This window comes from Meleagris gallopavo, chromosome 14 (assembly GCF_000146605.3).
Source record: "Meleagris gallopavo isolate NT-WF06-2002-E0010 breed Aviagen turkey brand Nicholas breeding stock chromosome 14, Turkey_5.1, whole genome shotgun sequence".
NCBI classification, from domain to species: domain Eukaryota; kingdom Metazoa; phylum Chordata; class Aves; order Galliformes; family Phasianidae; genus Meleagris; species Meleagris gallopavo.
Window position 1 is genome coordinate 2300528 of NC_015024.2, and position 19806 is coordinate 2320333.

Genomic DNA, 19806 nt, shown 5'->3' on the forward strand with positions numbered 1-19806 from the left:
AGTTTCACGTCCTGCCTCAAAGACCTCTGATTGTTTACCAACTCTTTGAAAGGGTAGATAACAGCAGGACAAGGGGAAATGGTTTTAAGTTGAGGGAGGGGAGATAGAGGTTGGATGTCAGGGGGAAGTTCTTTACTATGAGAGCGGTGAGGTGCTGGAACAGCTGCCCAGAGAGGCTGTGGATGCCCCGTCCATCCCTGGAGGTGTTCAAGGCCAGGTTGGATGGGGCCCTGGGCAGCCTGGGCTGCTATGAAATGTGGTGCCCTGCATGTGGCAGGGGGTTGGAGATTCGTGATCCTCGAGGTCCCTTCCAACCCTGGCCATTCTGTGATTCTGTGATCTCATGTTTAATGCTTTCGTTAATGCTGACAGCAAAGCATTCAAGCTCTTCAGATTCAGATCATGGCTTCCTCCCCCAGGAGTAAAGCTTAAATAAGGCAGGCACATCCCTAAGGAATTCCTGAAGGGCTAAAGGATCCTCCAGGTAACTCTACCCAGATGCCTCCCAGAGCAGGAAGACAATGAAACAGCTGTGTTCCTGAATGTCAAACTCAAAGTGCTTTCATGTCATGGACCAAATGCCACAGCTCCCACAGCATCAGAAGGCGAGGCACGAGCAGGTAGAGCCCCACGCTGTTCTGCTGATACAAAGGCAGTGAATGAGTCAGCACTGGTGGTGCTTGTGCTCAGCAAGAGGAACAGCAAAGCACTGTTCAGCACAGCAAAGCACTGCTGGCAGAGAAAGGGAAGGCGTGATGTAATGGCAATGTGCACATCTGCTAAGGATGGGCAGCACTGGGAAGAACTGCTCTGTGCCAGAGGGGCTGCCTAACCCAACAGCACCCACAGAACTCAAGCGAGTTTCAAGTCTCAGGTTTGTGTCACAGCTAGGGGAAAGGGGAAAGCTGGCTCCCTGTAAGACAACTCTTACCTCACCTTCTCTGGGTTAACAACGCCCAGAAGCTTGGGAGCCAGAGCTCCCACTCACACCTCCGCACAGCCTCGACAAGTAGGAACAACTGTGCCCCTTCAGGCTGTAATGAGGCTACAGAGAGAATGGGACTGAAGCCTCCCAGCTTGCACAACATGAGGAAACTTCCAGCAAAGGCACCAAAATTCAGAGAAGCATAGCAACAAAATCAGTTCTCAAACTTAAGAGAGTGGTGAACGGGAACTGGAAATAATGTTGATGTAATACCTCCTACCTGCCCCACACAGAAAGCAAAGCACAGAGGTTAAAGTGAGGATTCTGCAAGAGGAAAAACAGTCACAGCCCTCCTGACTGAGGAGCATACACCCGCTTCCAGGCCAGAAGTGAACTGTCAAAGCAGGAGCAGGGAGGATACGGCTCTCAGCCCTCTTCCATCTCATAAGGAACCCCTAGAAGATTAGGAGGAAGGGGGGGGAGAAGGAAGAAAAGGAGAAATCGAGAGCTACCCAGTAAAATAAAATGTATCCAAAATAAAAATCAGACAAGATTCATATGCACTTACTTCGTAAAAATAGTTTTTGTTTTTAAAGTATGTAAAAAGGAGAATATACGAAATAGGAATTAAGGGAGAAAACCTGGGTGAGCAGCCAGATCTCCAGATCTCAAATGGCAGAGCCTGAAAACATGCATTAAAGGCTTGATCTGCACCAGAAAAAGGTGTGTGCTGATACTCGACTCATCCACCACCTTCTCCCTAATTTGGTAAAAACAGGGCACATTTTGGGGTGGAGACAGCTGCTTGTTTTGGTTGCTCTTTACAGCGATCCTCTGCAACAAATCAAACTCAGTCCAAATGCCTGGCTTCAAACAAAAAGTAAGTTCAGACTTCTTCCAGCACTAACTGTGCCAAATCAGTTTCTAATCCCTCTTTCAGTTATTTCTTCAGAGCACAGCTACAGCTGCACCAGCATGAGCAGCACCCTCCCACTCAGCCATGCCGTGCCGGTACAACTGCTTGCAGGGAAACAAATGAGGGAGTTGATTGAAGTTAAAAATAAACCAGCATTTTGTTTTGGTTTTAAGGATTACTTTTCAACTCGGGTCAGATCCCCAATCTATTGGGCAGCTGTACAAACAGTTGTATCAGCACAAGGTGCCAGAACTGCTGATAGTTATCCTCACGCCTGAAGCCGACGTTTACATTCCCAGCTCACCTCTGTTTCAGGACTGCTGCAGAACAGGATTACTTGCAAAACTGAACACGTAGGGTATTTTAGTGCTGCATGGATGGTCTATTTAATGAGACAAAATGAGGTCACACTGATGAGCATCCAACAAGTATGGCATGGCTACTGACTTCCCTTGAGCTGCTGCTTGTCCTAAGTTATATGTCATTCTGCATGCTGAAATATAAAAAGATGACTAACAAAGTCACCGAGGCAAATGAACAGCTTTGGGCCAACTTCTGTAACAGAACTCTCCCAGAAATTGCGTAACTATCATCTATCTTGGTGATCTTCATTCAAAACAAAAACACCCCAGAACCAAGCCTACGTGACGTGCAGATTCACACCTCTGTGAAGACTGTGATGCTCAAGGAGCAGAGAGGCTGTCTGCAGCATTTGTGACTTTATAATTGCAGCTGTGTTGGCTTCTTTTGTATTTCCACATTAAAACCAAAGATAGAAAACCAAAACAAGCACCAAGCAACAATGAAACACAAGCATGTTTTAGAAATGACCGTGAGAGAAACACTGATGGTTCATTTCCCAAATTACCAGCCCAAATACTGGTGATTGAAACAAAACCAAGTGAAAATGCTTCCTATTTGATGACTGCTTAGCAACCTGCTGGGAAGGTCGTGGCTCCCTGCTTTCAGCTGGTGGCAGGTACCCACACCAGGAGTGTGCTGTTGTGTAAGGCCTTCTCATTGAAAACAAGGCACCAAAGACTGAATGACTATTAAGACCTGACTTCAGGAACAGGGCACTAGGCGTGTCAATGAAACAGCTGCAGGAAACTCACCTTTCAACAGCTTCTGTTGTTTGCTCTAGAAGAGCAGAATCAGTCTCTAGTGGAAGGTGTCAAACCAATCCATGAGGACACAAAATTAACAAAACCGGTAGTTGGCAAATGCTACATTTTGTTCCTTAGCATGCATCTGAGGGTGTAGCTTCACAACAGCTTAAGTAAATCCAGGTCAGCACTCTTCAACCCTGTTCTCACTTCTGAGTCAGCACCGGCATTCACCTGCTCCTGCTCAGAAACTACCCTGGCAAGAAAGTTCAGCCGAGGAAGAAAACTGTTTTTGCCAATTGTTTTGCTTCCTGCACTGGTTTAGTGCCAGTGCCATTGAAAGGAAAGGAAAGAACCATCCAGCATAGGAAGGACATAAAGGAGAAGCAGAGCCAACTGAATTCACTGCAACCACGTGTGCAGTGAAGTCCCACCATGACTTTAAAGACACGCTGCTGCTGCCAATAGAAACATCATTCAGCACTTTCAGCTCTCTGCTGTCATTTCTTTTATATCTGCACCAGCACTCTTGCAGACAGGTCCTGAAGATCTGTAAACCAAGTGATTCAACAGACATACTAGTGACAAAAGGAGCAAACAAGAAGCTGGGAGGGAAGGGAAGAAAGGCTAACGCTCAGTTTCAAGCAGCTGTCAAGTTCTGCTCTTACTCACCACGGACAGAAATTCACAGCAGGACTACGTAACATTTATATAAAAGCAAACTTTACGTCAGAAAGATTTAAGTTGCATGTAAGAAATGCACAAAGTTTTAATTCTTCATGCTCTAAGTTCCCACAGCACATCACTGATGCTCCCAACATTCTACCTCCTCAAAAATAAATCCTATTTATTTGTTGCTAGCAATATTTTCAGAGCAAGAGGGCTACTAAAACATATATAAAGATGAGAGCAAGGAACAGCCACCTGTGATTAACTAGGGCATGACAAACAGCACCAGTGTGTACAAGGAACACTGGGGAGGAAGGCCAGGAAAAACAGCAACAACATTATACAAACAACATTGATTCCTGAACAACAAGGAATTCTTAGAAACTGCAGCCTGGGTTACATCATGCTCTCTTTACCTTGGTTCAACTCTTAGCAGAGTCACTTCAGAAAACCGACCGCTTCTGTGCGGCCATGGCTTCTGGAGGCAAGAGCTGATCCTTCTAAAGGCATTTCAGGTAGGACATCACTGCAACAGTTACTACAGCTCCAAAGCTACATGTATTGCTCATCAGCATTTGCTGTTCACTGCACCTCAAGGTCAGTGACATCACAGGACCCTCTCAGAAGAGCTCCACTCGTCCCAACGTAGGTTTCATGACCTTACCTACACCACTTCCACATGACCAACGCGTTTCAGTCAGCTCTTGGCACTGCTTGTAGCACCTGCCTCTGGCCAAAGCTCTGATCAAACAGGGGATTCCTGTAAGACCTGGTTTTACCTCAAAGGTACTGCAAATTCAGTTTCTGTATGTCACCTCGCTGCCACACAGAGCTCAGACACTCCAGGCTACCTCCGCACACCTCACTCCACCAAAACCAGGACTTACAGCTGTGGATCTTGTGCATAAGCACCATGTTCCCAACGCTGGACAGCTTTGCACAAGAAAGGTCTATTCAAAGAGAAAAACAGGACGTTCATAACTAAACATGAACCTCCCCAGCTCAGTAAATCACAAGAATATCATAAACCAGAATTAGGAAGTTTATCTTGAATTCTTGACCATTGACACTTCAATAACACTGCAAGTTTCTCTTTAAATACCAACTAATTAAAAGGTGAAGAAAACTCTGCGTTTAGACACCTTCATTTCCAACAACAAAACATACACGTGGCAAAATGAGACTGAGGTAAAGCTGCAGTGAAGCTGCATGCAGTTAAGCAGAAGCAGGAGGCTGCATTTAGATCAGAGTGCCTCATGAGCTGCTACCCTATTTACTACTATTTTGTGAGACTATGTAACACAGTCATATAAAACCACCCGCCCACAGGCACAGTCCTCTTCTTGCTGATGTCCCCTGCTTGTGCAAACTTGAGGAACCAGTAGGCTATACAGACGTCAAAGTCTCCTGCTGGACTCACCTACACCTATTTTCCAGAGCTGTTAGATGAAGCATGAAACACTGGGAGAAACTGATCACCAAGAGCTTTGCACAAGGACTGTTTCTCACCCTGCAAAAGGTGAGTTCTCAAAGCCTCTTTGATTCCTCTCCTCTTTTAAGAAGATTATGATTCCTATCCCTGGGGACCTCTGCTCAGCTACTGGCCCACTGCTATTACACATTAATACTGCGTCTCATCTCTTCATTCTTACCAGCAGGGAGACATTAGAAGAATTTAAGAGCACTGCTTAAAGATCAGGACTTTAAATGGAACCTCTAATGCAAGCAGGAAAAGCTACAAATGAGTGCCTGGTGGGGACCAGGCTGCAGGTCTGCTTAGTGCTTAAACACCAATTCAGCTCATCTGCACACGCAGACTGCAGACCTTCAAAGCAGATATCTTAATCAAGGAGCAATTAAAAGCTTCAGATGATTTTATGCAAAAAAATTAGGGCAAGACAAGTGAACCTGATTCAGAGCTGCCCACGGCTCACACACAGACTGCATCAAACCAAGGACAGCATCCCAACATGCAATAAGTTGAGGCATTGGGGCAGCAGCAACACTGCAAGAAACACACTGGTAGCCCAAATGCAAACCCAAAGGGTAGAATGAAGCAAAAATCAGTCCCATAAATCTTTGGTTTTCACTGATATCAGGAACAAACAATTTCAGGACAATTTTTGTCCCCTGTTATTCCAGGTTTGTTTTGCACCTTCCACCAAAGGACCATCTGGACATTTCTGAATGGAGCCTGTGAAGCAAGTCCTAGGCAACAGTAATTAGTGAATCATTTAATTTGCCATTTAACTGTGTGCAAACTTGAAGCACTCCATGCTGCAGTGCAGGTGAAGACTCGCAGCTTTCCCTTCACAATTTAATCCAAGTTAAAATGTATTATAAATACTGTAGTTACAAAGGCTGCAAGAAGAGTTTTCATGAAGGAAAACCCCAGCAGGGCAGAGCGTGCTGACTGCAAGGGTACAGCATCTCTGGGAACAGAGATTTAAAATGAGATTAGACACAAGGGATAATCCCAACAGCCCATTCTGACCTGGGACAAATGTTTAAAACGTGCTCTGTTATAAAAGCAGCCCGTAACCAACACAGCAGAAGAGCTTCTCAGATGCACCTCAAAGAGCACTCTGTGGTTCGGGCTGTTTTAGACTGAAAAAACACAGGCTAAGGGCAGAGTGAACTGTTTGAACCAGTAACTGTATGCAGAAGCTACAATGTTAACCATGGGAGCACAAAAGCCACAAGGAAACAAACCTCAAATAATTACTACAAAAGTTATAAATGTAGCAGAGCTCAAATCACACTCCTTAGGTAGCTTAAGTAGTTAAAAAAAAAAAAAATATCACTTGCTGCAGGTAATTGATTTCCATAGCAAGATCCACAACTGGGACAAAACAGAACTTCTAATGGCTATTTTTAATTCTGCAGTGACAAAAAAGCCTCCTACAAACGTTATGTAAGACCATTAACCTCTTTGTTCAGAACTGGCACCTTCATTCAGCACACGATCACATTCGATAGCACAATCTGAATTCTTAATGCCCAAATGCAGCACCAGCTGCAACAAGTCTATTGCTATTAACAGCAATAATGGAAAACAGTCCCAAAGCAAGCATCACACGCTGAGTTTATGAATTACAGTTCCTCAGACACAAGCAGATATGCCTACATGAAGAGAAATCAAAGTACACAGAAAATCTAGACTGATAAGCTATTGTGCTATATTATGGTGTGTCAAACCCAAAGAGGCTGTAACCAAAGATGAAGTTACTTCACATTTTGAGCCATTGCTTTTCTTCTTTACAACCTGGTCTCCCAATATTCCATACACACCCTCCATGCTTAAGCCAGCCATGACAAGCATGTCCAGAGAAGCTGTGTACTGTACAGAACTGTAGCTCACATACACACAGATGACCAAGTGAGAACAATACAAGGCAACGTTAAAGAAAATTCATGTCAACCTCTCCAAATACATCAAAGAAAGATAGATAAATCTATGATGATAAGCAGTGAGGCCGATGAATTTCAGCCAAGCAACCTTCTACATACTGCCATCCAGTTAACCTCATCACATTATGGCAAAAACACAACACTCAAGAGGAAGAGAGATTCCCCTCAGGAACTACTGTCCTTCTGTGCAGAAAAAGTTCTGTGAATTACTACTTCATCCTTCTCTGATTCCATTCACTCCTTGCAGCATTCCTCAGGGTGCTTACAGTTGTACTCCATTCATCCAGACTGCAATGTCCCAACCTGCATTCAAGAATACCGTGGGAGATGATGTCAAAACACTTGGTACAAGTTGAGCTAAGTGGCCTCTACTGCTCTTCCTCATCCACAAATACAGTTTATGTATCACAGAAGACAACCAGGTACCCCTTACCCATGGTAAACCCATACTGACTGTTCCTTCCTTCGCATGCCCAGGAAGGTGCTAAAAAGAACTGTCCCACGACTGCCCTGGGAGCAAAGCGAGGCTGACCTGTAGTTGTCTGGATGATTCTTTGGGTCTATTCTGAAGACCAGTCCAACATGTGCCATTGTTCAGTAACCAGAGTCCTCCTTGCACCACCATGACGTTCAAAGATGGCTACAACACGGTCAGCTCCACGTCCTTGGGTGCAGACCACCAGGTCCCACGGATGTACAAGGGTCAAGTTCTCTCAAGCAGTCCCACGGATGTACAAGGGTCAAGTTCTCTCAAGCAGTCCCCAACCCTGCTTCTATTTGCCTCTGGTTGTCATCCCCTCTTTGAAACTTACCTCTAAACACAGAGGCCCAGGAGACCTTACCACTGAAGACTGGGCAAAAACAACAACAAAAAAACACTCATTAACACACTCAACAGAGTTCACTTTTCCTTCTTTAGTCCTTTACTGCTAATGGATAGAAGCTACCTCATATTATGAGGAACACTGTAATAAACACCGTCCTGAGAAAAAGTAGCTGCTTCCACAATTCAAAGACAGAAACGCAGACTAACATAGCTGAGTTTATTCTGTCTGCATTCCGGGTTGTCACAGAAACCACAGGTCTCTTTGCAGGATGTTAAACCAGCTCACTGGAGAGGTGCATGACCCCATTTTTAATGTATTTGGCAAAAAAAAAAAAAAAAAAAAAAGTCTCTCTCCCACTGTTGGCAAGGCTGAGTGAATCTAGCACAGGGAAACCAAGTGTTCAAAGAGCAAGTGTAGATCCTCCCGAAAAAGAACTTCAGTTTCACAGAGAAGATTTTTCTGAGCTTTAAGTAGAAGGAATCTGGAATAAAGAACTCAGATTGTTACCCAGACAAGATGCCAAGATTGCTCTAGGTACAGAAAGAAAGACGCTTTCTGATGCCTCCATGGTCTTTACACGCACAGTATCTCAGCGTATCGGACGTGAAGCAGTGATGAGAGAGAACTCTAAGCTGCTCTAAAGCTGTTCTAAAGCTCCCCAAGAGAAAGGAGAACCAAAGAACGAACTGCTGGCAGCCCAGCTCTCTGCTGCAGGCTCCAGCACTGCGCAGGCACCTCACCATGCCATGCTCCCCTGCCAAAGCCTGCTCTGCCTGGAAGCATAGCATAAACAGAAGTACATTTATCAGACTCCAGTCTCCCCTGCCCCCTTCTGGGAACGAGGTGGATTTGAAACTTTTCAGTATCTATTTTCAATAACGAAAGTGTTTACGTGGGCAAACAACCAAAAGAAAACCAGAATGAGCTTTTGCCTCAAGCGGGATTCTCTTCAGTAAGAACATGGATATAATTAAAGCACATCACCTTCAGCAACAGAGACAAGCTCGGGCTGGGCTTTCTTTATCCACATGCTGAAGCCACTAACAAACTCGTGCCTGCCAGAAAGCAGTCTGACAATTTGCTGCTGCTCCACGGCTGTGACTAAGCCAGCTCACTGCTCAGGTCACAATGCAGATACGCAGTGCAGACTCCTTGTCCTTTACCCCACTACCTCCACCACTTTCCCAAAATGAAAGGCAAGATAGCAGCTACAACAAAACTTGCAAGATGTGCATTAACTACTCCTAAGCCTTCCCTACTAGCTCCGGAAATTACATTCTCTTAATCTGCTGAGCGAGACCTGACTTAAGCAAAAATCCCTTTGCAACAACTTGCCAACCTCGTGTATTTATCTCAAGATCTCAAATGCAAAAGACAAACAGAACTCATTAGGACTGGTGGAAAAAAAAACACAACTTCTACCACCTGCCTCTTCCTCACACTGCTAGCAATGAAAACATGCTAGAGTTTATCTGTACGTTTTTGCATTTCATTGCATTATGAGTTTTTGTTTCCTCTATAGCACAGTACTGCTGCCCAGAAAACTGACCCAGATAACCAAGCACTTTTCCTTTGCCTCTGCTTTACCTGTAGGCTACTGAAGAGGAAGGACAAGCAAACACATGATCCCAGCATGACGAGGGGAAAGGACTTTCCAAAGCAGTAGAGCGGTTACAGTCAAGCCAACCAGTTCAGGATTTGTAAAGAGAAACGTTTCTCATTTTGAAGAGACAGACCCTGCAGCAGACATCAAGGACTCTATCCAGTGAGCACACTGAGAACAGCTATGTGTTCTTTGCTCTCCTTGCCCTCTGCAAATTGAGCTGCCGAGGAGCAGGCACAGGCTCCAGGACTCAGGAAGCAGCACGAAGGTTTTGTTTCCCAGGAATTAGGGCATCATCAAGATTTAAATCTATCAAGCCTGAGAGTTATGCATCAAAGCAAAACACCAGCATGCAATGAAGAATCATCACATGCAAGCTAATCTCCTCTTTAACGCCCTTCAGAATCCACATTTAATTTGGCTTGCTTCAAACTCACTGTAAAGCAACTTTACAATTACTGTGATACGCTGTGGCTGTGACACTGCTCTGATCCCTCTCCTCCTCAGATCTATACAATGCTCTTTTTCTGAGCTGTTTAAGAATTAATTTCAGAAATGAACATCATTAGATAAAGGAATTTCCAGCAACTGGCTTTCTTAAAGGAACTACAGGACTCTGACTTCAGGAAATCTGCAGCTATGCCCATCCAGGACACTCTTTGTAAAAATAAAGAGGGCAAACGTAAGATTCAAACAAGCAAACACAACAGTACTACTCCCCTCTTCTCACTTCTGTCCAGAAACAAACGTGCTTAGCCATGGTGTCAATCTTACCTCTGCCCCCTGCCCCCCTACACCACATCACAGGAATGTTCAGATCTGAGAAACTTCTGCCAAAACTAAAGAAGATATACAAGCAGCACGCTTGAGCAAAACCAGATGAATATTGTGACTTGAACGCACGGTCTGAATAAGCTCCACCTATCCCTCCAGGAAAAGAAAGGCAAGAACAGTAAGCAGTAACAGTAAGAACAGCCTCGTGCCATCTGCAATTTCACTACCCATGAGGGCTCTCATCTGACATATCCAGGCAGATACACCAACACATTTTTGCTGTCAGTTGAGCTCGAGTGTGAAAAGGCAGGGAGGTGACTAGCGTTGGAATCTTCTTTGTCTTACCATGAAGGCAAAGCTGAACACAACAGTTTGTTTCAGCTGGGCCTGTAAGCTTCCCTGCCTAGAAAAAGATAGCATTTTATTTGGCAGGCCCTTAATTGCATCATGGGGTCTTATCATACAGCCCAGCTGTTGTCTGAACACCAGGAAAACATTCAAAGCAAGGAGAAACACTGAAAGTCTTACACCTTCCCACTGCAGTTAACAGGTCAGAAGTGCCCAGCCGTCACCTGGATGAAGCAAGATGCTACAAAAGAGAAGCAGGGAGAGGTTACTGGTGTGGGTGCTTCGGCACCTTCAGCCAAACCACTCAGCACTAGCAGCCTTCAGCCAGCTGCCAAACAGCACGTCAAAAAGGAACAGCAGAACAGTCAAGCAAAATGTTGAAAAGACTGCAGTATGGAGATGATTTTATTTCTAGTAATCCTTTGCATTCCAGTTCAACTTAGTCTTACCTGATAGTTAACTTTCCAAGATTGCTGGAATTTTTTGCCCCAATCCATTAACTATTGAACAGAGATTGCTAATACCAACTAAAATTAGGGCACTGCTTTCACATGACAGCAGTGCTGCGTTTGGCCAAAGAATCAAATGCTTTAGAAACGCTCTAGCTACTTTCCTGCTCAAAATGGCAGAAACAGAAGAGAACCATCTAGAAGCACATCAGCTCCACGGGAAGATTTAAGAGCACAAAAGCAAGATTAACCAAACAAATTCACTTTGTTCTGGTAAACAGTCCTGTGCCAAAAGAAAAGGAGCAGCTGTTATCTAGCAGTTCCTCCTGCTAATGCAGTGTGGAGGCACTCACACGAAACCAAATCCAGGGGTTTGTTAAGCAGCAGAATAAGGTCAGAGAGGCAGAGGAGTGCAAAGCAGCCAAACGCACTGTGCTCCACACCCCAACACCAGTCAGTGCCCAGGACACGGCTTCACTTGTCACACGAGAAAGGGGAACTGCAGGTTGCTCTAATGTGCTGAGTGGATAGCCATTCTAAATAAACACAAGGTCTGCAGGGAGAGGTAAAGTCTTTTTGTGAGACCAACTGAGAGATGATTGCCACTGTGCCCCACTTCTCTCCCTTTGTTTTTTTTTTAATTGCTGATGAAAAAATGGATTAAACTGGAAAAAGATGTACGTTGGGGCTCTGTTCTTCTAACACTTATTTCCTTCAAAAGTAAGCCCTGGCAGCCCACGTGCTACGCTCAGCAATGAAGAAAGCCCTCACACCCCTGCTTCCCCTCTCAACACCCACAGCAACACAAGCTTCACTTCAAAAGCCTGGCTCTTCACTGTAACTGTATCTACACTAAGGGATTCCAGCAGCAGAGCTGCACCAGACAAGGATGAACCTGTTGATTAATGCAGCTGTCCCAATCTGTAGTAGAAATGACCTTATAGGCACGTCCACAGGGATTTAAAGCCACATAATCACATTGCAAACCCACGCCCCTTACTTGTTATCATTTAATTCTCCTAAGCAGATGCCCCTTAAGGGTCGCAGCAAGAAGAGTTGAGCTACAGCTTCTCAACTTGAGATCTGTTCATCCTAACGTTTCCCAGGTAGAAGTACTAAAAAGCCTGCACATTATCTTGTATGGTGATCCCACCTACAAAAAAATAGAAGAAAAGTCTGAGCAACTTTCTTGTTAGATTCAGCTCAATACTAGGGAAAAAAAATCTGATTGTATTCTTACTGAATTCTTCTTGTCCTTGCTGAATGCAAGGAAACAGTGCCAATGAAATACAAGGATTAAAGTGCGATATTTCACTTTTCAAGTTAGGGCATAAAAATAAGGTAAAGATCTTGTCCCAGCAAACAATTGAGACAAAAGCCATGCATACAGATAGTACTTAATTTCAGTAAAGTACATATAAGATCTGAGGGTGCTTAAAGCTGAGACAGCAGATTTAATCTGACACTGGCTACAAGGTTAAAGAGACCTTCATACAAGGATACTCTCACTTTCCTACTGATGATTATAAAAATCCAATGTGGCAAAACATACAGGAAATACTCATGGTCAGGGAAGGGGTTTTGATATGGGCCTTCTGCTATCATCTGCAAGATGCTCAGTCACTCAGACTGAAAACCTTACAGCTGTCAGAGTACCTCTAGAGCTGTTTTGTGGTCTGCAGAGTGCTTTGGAAGGTAAGGGGCAATGAATGACCAGACAGCCCCAGCCACCTGTGTGACAGTGAAAGGCAATCTGAATTGAGGGTATTTTCTCAGAGGATACACAAGCTGGACAGCTAGCCACAGCTCCAAGCTCAGCGAGATGCTATGCATTCTGAAGGGCAAAAAACAAAACTTGGCATTTAAAACATCTGCAATACCACAGCACTGTCATCCTGTGGTGCTTTCTTCCCAGTGGTCCAGAGTAACAAGGGTGGTGCAGAAGGAAAAATATCCAAGGGTATAAAGGTGCTCTTGGATGCCAGAGCAACAATCACTGAACACAATTCCTTCTGTATTTTTAAGCTCTTCCTAAATAAAAGAGCTCTCTAATGCTTCAGATCTTCATTACTTCTCTCCTTACACCGTATGCTGAGACTGGACAGCAGGTATGTCAGAATACCCCAGCACAGCAGCCAGCTCAATTCTGAAGGCCTGGAACAAAAATTCTTTTTTTTCAGAATAAGTAAAGAATCAGGTAAACAAAGCCTACATTTAACTTCCCATTCACTGCAGCAGTTGGAAACAAGTTCTTACAGACACTCCCCAGGTCACAGATTTCCAATACTTTATCTAGACGTTAAGCTGCTCAGCAGAGCTCAAAGCTCTTTCCAGCAGGCTTTGCAGAATACCAGTTAGAACTGAGGCCACCATCTAAGTAACAGAATTCTGAAGCTGAAAAAGAAGTCATTTGTTAAAGCTGAGCTACTATCAGATCTATTAAAGCAAAATACCTGTACTTATACACGTAGGTCACCCCAAAAGTACCATCTCCTATTTATTTCCATGGCAACTACAACAGGAAAAAAGATTACACATGGAACCTGGTTGGGTTTGGGGGGGAAGGGCGGATGGGGGCATGATGATCTCTAGAGGTCCCTTCCAACCCCTGCAATTCTGTGACAGCTGTGATTAACTAACAGCACAGTAACAAAAATACACAGTCTAACTTAACTAGAAGAATAATTAACAGATTAGTTTTCTGCAGGAAAAACAGCAGTGCTGATACTACAGGAAACATCACTTTACACAGTGCCTGGAGAATAAAGAGTAAAAGCTGTTCCGATTTTGCAGGGCACAAGTGCTATTTATCAGACTGACTAAAGCAGTTAGTGGTTTTCTCAGTTCTATACAGGATGTTTGAAATGTGCCCGATAATGCTTATTGATTCAGATTTAGCTACAAGTTTTAGTAAGTGTATTCAGATCAGTGTTCATGGTAAGAACTGCAAAAAAAAAAAAAAAGAAAAATTAGACTTCAATTATACAAAGCAGCTTTATACCCAAAGAAAATGTCACTTTTACAGCTTAAGAAAAAGCATCAGACTCAGACCAAACAGGAAACAAAGCAAAACATCCCAGTATTTTCAAAAGTAAGAATACTTGAAGACGGTCACATCTCATCTTGGCAAAACCCGCATATTCATGATTAGCCTGGCGTGGAGTTCACACACAAATCACAGTCTGGAAAAGTGAAATATTCCTTCTGTTAAGAAAGGAGCACCGGGAGGGCCTTCCAAAGCTCCAGGCCTTTGCTAGTTTTGCTTACAATCCACAACGCTACAAGACAAGGGAGCAGTTACATTTCATACTCTGCAATACCTTCAGTGTCTTCATCGTAGTTTGCTTTGGTTGTTTCTGCACTAAGACACAGGACCATGCAATCCCCCAGGCCTCGCTCCCAAATCCTTCCTGCTTTAAATAACTCACTGACATCTGCAGACACTGCTGTGCTGATTCTGGTGCTCGAAGCTGCTTATCCCCCGTCGTTAGCTGTAATGAGATCACAGCCGTCTCCCCACACACGCTCAAGCTGCTTAGACTGTACTGTCAAAGGATGGAGAACAAACAGCCCTTACCCTGCCTTAGTGCCCTCCTAGTATTGCTAAATTCACTTTGTGAAATGCTTGAAAACACTTTGTTACCACCAGCGGACAGCTAATCTCAATTCAAGTTGATGTGCTGCTTTTAAATGGACAGCTTTAAGAAGGGGAAATACAACTCACTATACAATACGAAGGGGAAAAGAGCAACGTCACAGCAGAACGTAAGAGCTACACAACAGCTAGTGTTTAAATAAGCACCAAATCTGCTGCAAGTCAGCAGTGACAGACACAGGAGCATCTCCAGCAGAGCCACCATAGCACTCCTCCCCCTCTCCCAAGAAGGCAGTTGTGGAGTTTGGCGTCCCTGGTTGCCACACGTTGCACTTCAAACCAGCAAACACCACAAGTTCCACAGCCCTGAGACCTCCTCACCAAAGTGATCTGTGCAACACAACCACTACCTAAAAACACGGCCTCCTGAGCTCAGTCAAGCCTGATGGTAAACAGATACTTATAACACAGGTAGTACTACTGAGTCATATCTTCGTTAATAAAGCATTGGTGGAAGACAGCAGGTATGCCAGAGCCTCTTCTGAATTCAGAAGAGCACAAAGTAGCCTCGCAGCCTGGAAGACTAACACATCAGCTATTGTGCTTCACCAAGCTAAACTCAAAACAGGAAGGAGAGGGTGGGAAAAACAAACAAACAAACAAACAAACAAAGACAAAAATCAAATCCTGAAATCAGTATTAAGGTAACACAGCTGCAATTCAGCCACCAAAATGGCCAGAGTTGCTAATGCATGACAGATTCAGCTTCCAAAACCTGGCAGCTTAGTTCTTATTATAAAGAATTGTCATTTAATTGATTACAAGTTAATAAATAGCCTTGCATTCCCATGTAGTGCTTTTACTGGAGATTCCTGTAGTTTCCTCTGAAAATAAGAGCATCCTTCTCAAAAACAGTATCTACACATACCATAAGGATAAAATTACAATATGAGAAGTAAAAAAGCAAGCAACTAATTTTAATTTGCATGATATTTAATGTGGCTGCATTTGTGCTCTGGACAAAACAGAAAAGTTACCTTAGAGATGTTACCCAAACTCTCTCTGTTGAACAGTCACCGGGATATGGAGCCAACCTCCTGCAACCAAGAGGGCGCGGGGTGCCAGAAGCAAGTCAGCCTGCAAAATGTTGTATGGAAAAGAGTTAACAAGGACTAACTCAGCCTTCGTTTAGATCTTCACCTGTTTCATCAAGCCAGAACGTTTGAGATCACACCCTCTGTCACGGCTGGGACCTGAATTCAAAGTGAGCTCCTTTCAGGACACAAATATTCTCACCTACTGGTCAGGGCTCTGACAGCTGCTCTTGATTAATTTATAGGGACCTCTGCCCCCCAAATGACTCCTCCAACCATCAGCTGATAGTTACCAACCAGCAGGTGAAGCAAAAGAGAGTGCACGTCTGTCCTTCATCTGGCCTGGTTCACAACACAGCATTCCAATGGATATTAATGAAGAAAAATTATGTCTTAAATGGTGGCAGCTGACCAGGAACTGCTGCAGCCCCTAATACCAGGGAGGAAACTTCTGGCAAAGAAGCGAGACAGCTGGTGGAGGAGATAACCTTTCTAACTACAAAAGCTAAATCAGACACAGCTTATCTGTCAGAGCTCTTAACCACACTTAGTAACATCCCATCAGGATAGGCAAATTACGTTGCAACTTTCTTTACTGCGTTTATCAGATTTGGTTGGCACCGATCTTCTATTAATACAATGATGGCAGTTACACCCATGCTGTCTTTAAACAGAACCAACTGCAGTCATGCTAACGGTACTGTGGGTATCGTGATACAGAGGCTCCCTCTGATAGAGAATCGTATTCCCTTATTCTGGAATAAGTGCTGGAAGTGCTCCGTTCCTGGAGGTGTTCAAGGCCAGGTTGGATGGACCCCTGGGCAGCTGGTCTAGTACAAGGTATGGAGGTTGGTGGCCCGGCGTGAGGCAGGGGGGTTGGAGCTTGATGACCTTTGGGGTCCCTTCCAACTCGAGCCAAGACAACGGGATAAAATCCTTCCTTGTAAGTGAAACTGACCATTTACTGACGAGGGTTATGCAAAATAACAGCTTAAAGAAGCATGCTTCTTTTACACAGTTATTGCCACTCAGAATACACATAGAAAATAACAAGGCAAACAACTCGCTCCCAGGTACCACCTGCACCTGAAAGGAACTACAGAGGAAGCACAAGCACCCCAACATGACAATTAGGAGAACTGCATCCATTAGAAAGTGCATCTACTCAAACAGCATGCTGGGAAAGCCAAAAATAACAGCTGCTGCCACAACAGAACAGCTAAAGCACTGTGCACAGGCAATGCCTGCAAAACAGAAACTAAGCAGCCATGCAGACACTTCCTCTTCCTCCCCCACCACCCTTATGACAGCAGCAACAAACCTGAGATTAAACACTTGCCAGCATCCTGCTCTGCATTCCTGTCACACCAGGAATACAAAAAGGAGACTGCCAGCTACTCCTCCCCGCATCTGAAGGGTTCCTTCACTGTACAACAAGTCATCTAAATAGTCAACATGATTCTTGCAAAGGTTTCTGTCGCATTTTCTTCGTTTCCTTCACTCCTTCCTCCAGCTCAACCATCCCAGTTCTCACGAGGGAACTCCTTGCATTTAGTAGCTTGGTTCTTAATACGTTCTTTCTCAAAGAAAGAAGCCAGAAATTACAGACATTCCTTTAAGCCAAGTCATACAGGCACAGAGTAAGGGCTCTGCTGAACTGCCACACATCTGCAAACGTCACAGGTCGAGTTCAAACCTACACCCTGCCCAGCGCCACAACTGGACTGACACTGCCAACAGGAGAGAAAACACAGTCAGGCTGCAGCTTCCTGCCAGCAGTAACCTGCAGCCTTCCAAGACTCTGCAGCCCAGCATCAGCACTTAACTCTGCCACACGTATCAGCCATCCTAAAGCTACCTGATGGTGGATGGATTGGGGGAAATCTGGTAGCAGTGCGTTAAGTGCCTGGGTTACAACGCAGTGCCCGAGTAATGGCCCAGCAAGGCCTTCATCAGACACCCTACAGCTTCAGCCACGGGTGCAAGAAATATACCTGCTCAAGGGTAAAGGCTGTACATCTTCAACTTCAGGCTTAACACCTATGCTTCTTACTCAAAACACAACCCATGAGACCGCGTGCTCCACCTCATAACCCACTCGCCAGTTCCACAGCAACCTTGAGAAACAGACAAATAAACTAACAGACATCTCAAATGCAATCAAAGTCTATACAGGCCTCTGGTGATCTGTTAAAGCAGGAGGCTGTGTCCTGTAAGCAGATGGTCAGCAGCCAGCTCCCAGCCTGGGCAGGGCTCATCACCTCACGCTCATCGGGCTCCACAAGGTCACGTTTTCAGAGGTTAATAAATTTAATAAGCGCCATATGTGGGCGAGGGAACAAGAGGAGAAAACACTAGGAAGCTTAGCATAGACAAGAATAGCATGGAACTGCATGATTAAGAACAAATTATAATGCTTGTCGGGCAGGCTAATTAGCTGATTAAGGTTGCGGGTACAACTTCAGCTAGGGCATTTTCTGACCAGAGTGCTTGCTACCTTAACCTTGGCTTCACAATACTGGCAATGGAAACAGAGTAACGTGCAATTCTGTTGTCTTGTACAATCTGCCTCTAGAAGGGGGATCCCCCAGTGCACATCTAATCTTGATTTTGCCCTCCAGAATATTTTGAAAATAAGGACGTGTCCGATACTGCCATCCTTATGATGAAGCAGGTCATGCTACTACTCACAAAAACAGGAGGAAGGAAGTCTGGTCAGGGTGAATGTCTTCAGCTCCCTGGTCAAACTGGTAAGGCACAAACAGCTGTCAGCAGGGAGAGGGCATGACCCTCCTGTTGGCTGCAGACTTCAAGTATATGAGCTCAAAGCAACAGGAGCTACATGGAGAAGGTGGCACAAACTCCCAGGGACTAGAAGCAGATCCTAGAAACCTCTCTCATCTCACCAGTGATTCATGCTCACTTGCTCTTTTCAACATCAGAAACACACAAAACTGCCACAAGGGACTTGCTGGATAACCAGAGCATCAACCACCCAAGGAAAAACACATGCAGTGCTCAGAAGAGGTCCCTGTCCTTCCCAGTCCTACGGTCTTCAGAGATCCCAGTTATGACACTATATACTGACTTCAGCCTCGGGGAGCCAAAGCTCACTTCCCCTGCTCTACCTGAAGTCCTCATTAGACAGGAAGCAAAAGCAATGCCATGAAAAGGACACATCAAGTCAGCCCGATAGGCTCCAACCAGAACGGAACAGGTTGTTCATTCAAACATCTGGAAACGGTCGTGGTGAAAAAGCTGGGATGAGAATGAAATACTTCCTAAAGCTACTGGATGAAAATTTAGCAATAGAAATATTCAAAAGACAGAAAACATGAGCTTCATGTAGTTGACACATCCAGCCCCATGATGTCTTGGTACATAATGAGTTCACACTTAATCTTTTCAAAGTGCACCACTGCTTCCAGCTCTAAAATAGGGCACTTACCCCAGGGCAGTGCTAAGCTAACCCAGCCACAGGGAAACACCCCTCAATCTCAGCGACAAGGAACTGTTACGTAGGATTAAGATGTCCCACAGTAGGTCTGTTTAGGTTAGTGGTGATGACACCTAACAAATGATGCATCCAATTCTAAATCAAGCTCCTGCCAGGCTTTCAGGGAGAAGGCAGCTTGCCCAAAGCCTCAGCCCAGCAACGTACAACCAGAATAGAATATTATTCTACCTTGAAGCCCTGACCGCTAGCACACAGATCAGTCATCTGCTCAGACACGCTGCTTCAATAGATAAAGATGCTACAGTGCAGCTCATTGTTAGACATGCTGCCAGCCAACCCGACACAGCCCAGCCAAGAGACGCACACCACTACGGCCTCATACAGCGCTCCGTTAGCAAAGCTCAGTCCCGGGATTCAAACACCGAGCTGGGACAGCCGGCTGCGAGGGGAGGAAAGCAGAAACACGCAGGACAGGCCGGAACGACAAAAGCAGCGCACAGTGAAGCCCGCCGTTGGGGGCTTTGCTGATTCAGAGCTCTAAGATGGAGGGGCACGGAGCCTCGCAGCAGCTTGGATACAAAACCGAGCCCTTCCCAGAGACACACACACACACACGCACGCACACACACGGC

General features: G+C 44.9%; 1 protein-coding gene across 1 annotated transcript in view; it reads right to left on the minus strand.

Moving 5' to 3' along the window:
• The window catches only part of IP6K1 (inositol hexakisphosphate kinase 1), a 35379-nt gene extending 15626 nt beyond the window's left edge, over nt 1-19753 (minus strand). Inside the window, exon 1 of the mRNA XM_010718345.3 lies at nt 15661-19753. The gene's annotated coding sequence lies outside the window, so the exon portion shown is untranslated. The remainder of the gene's footprint in view (nt 1-15660) is intronic.
• Between the last annotated feature and the right edge of the window lie 53 nt (nt 19754-19806).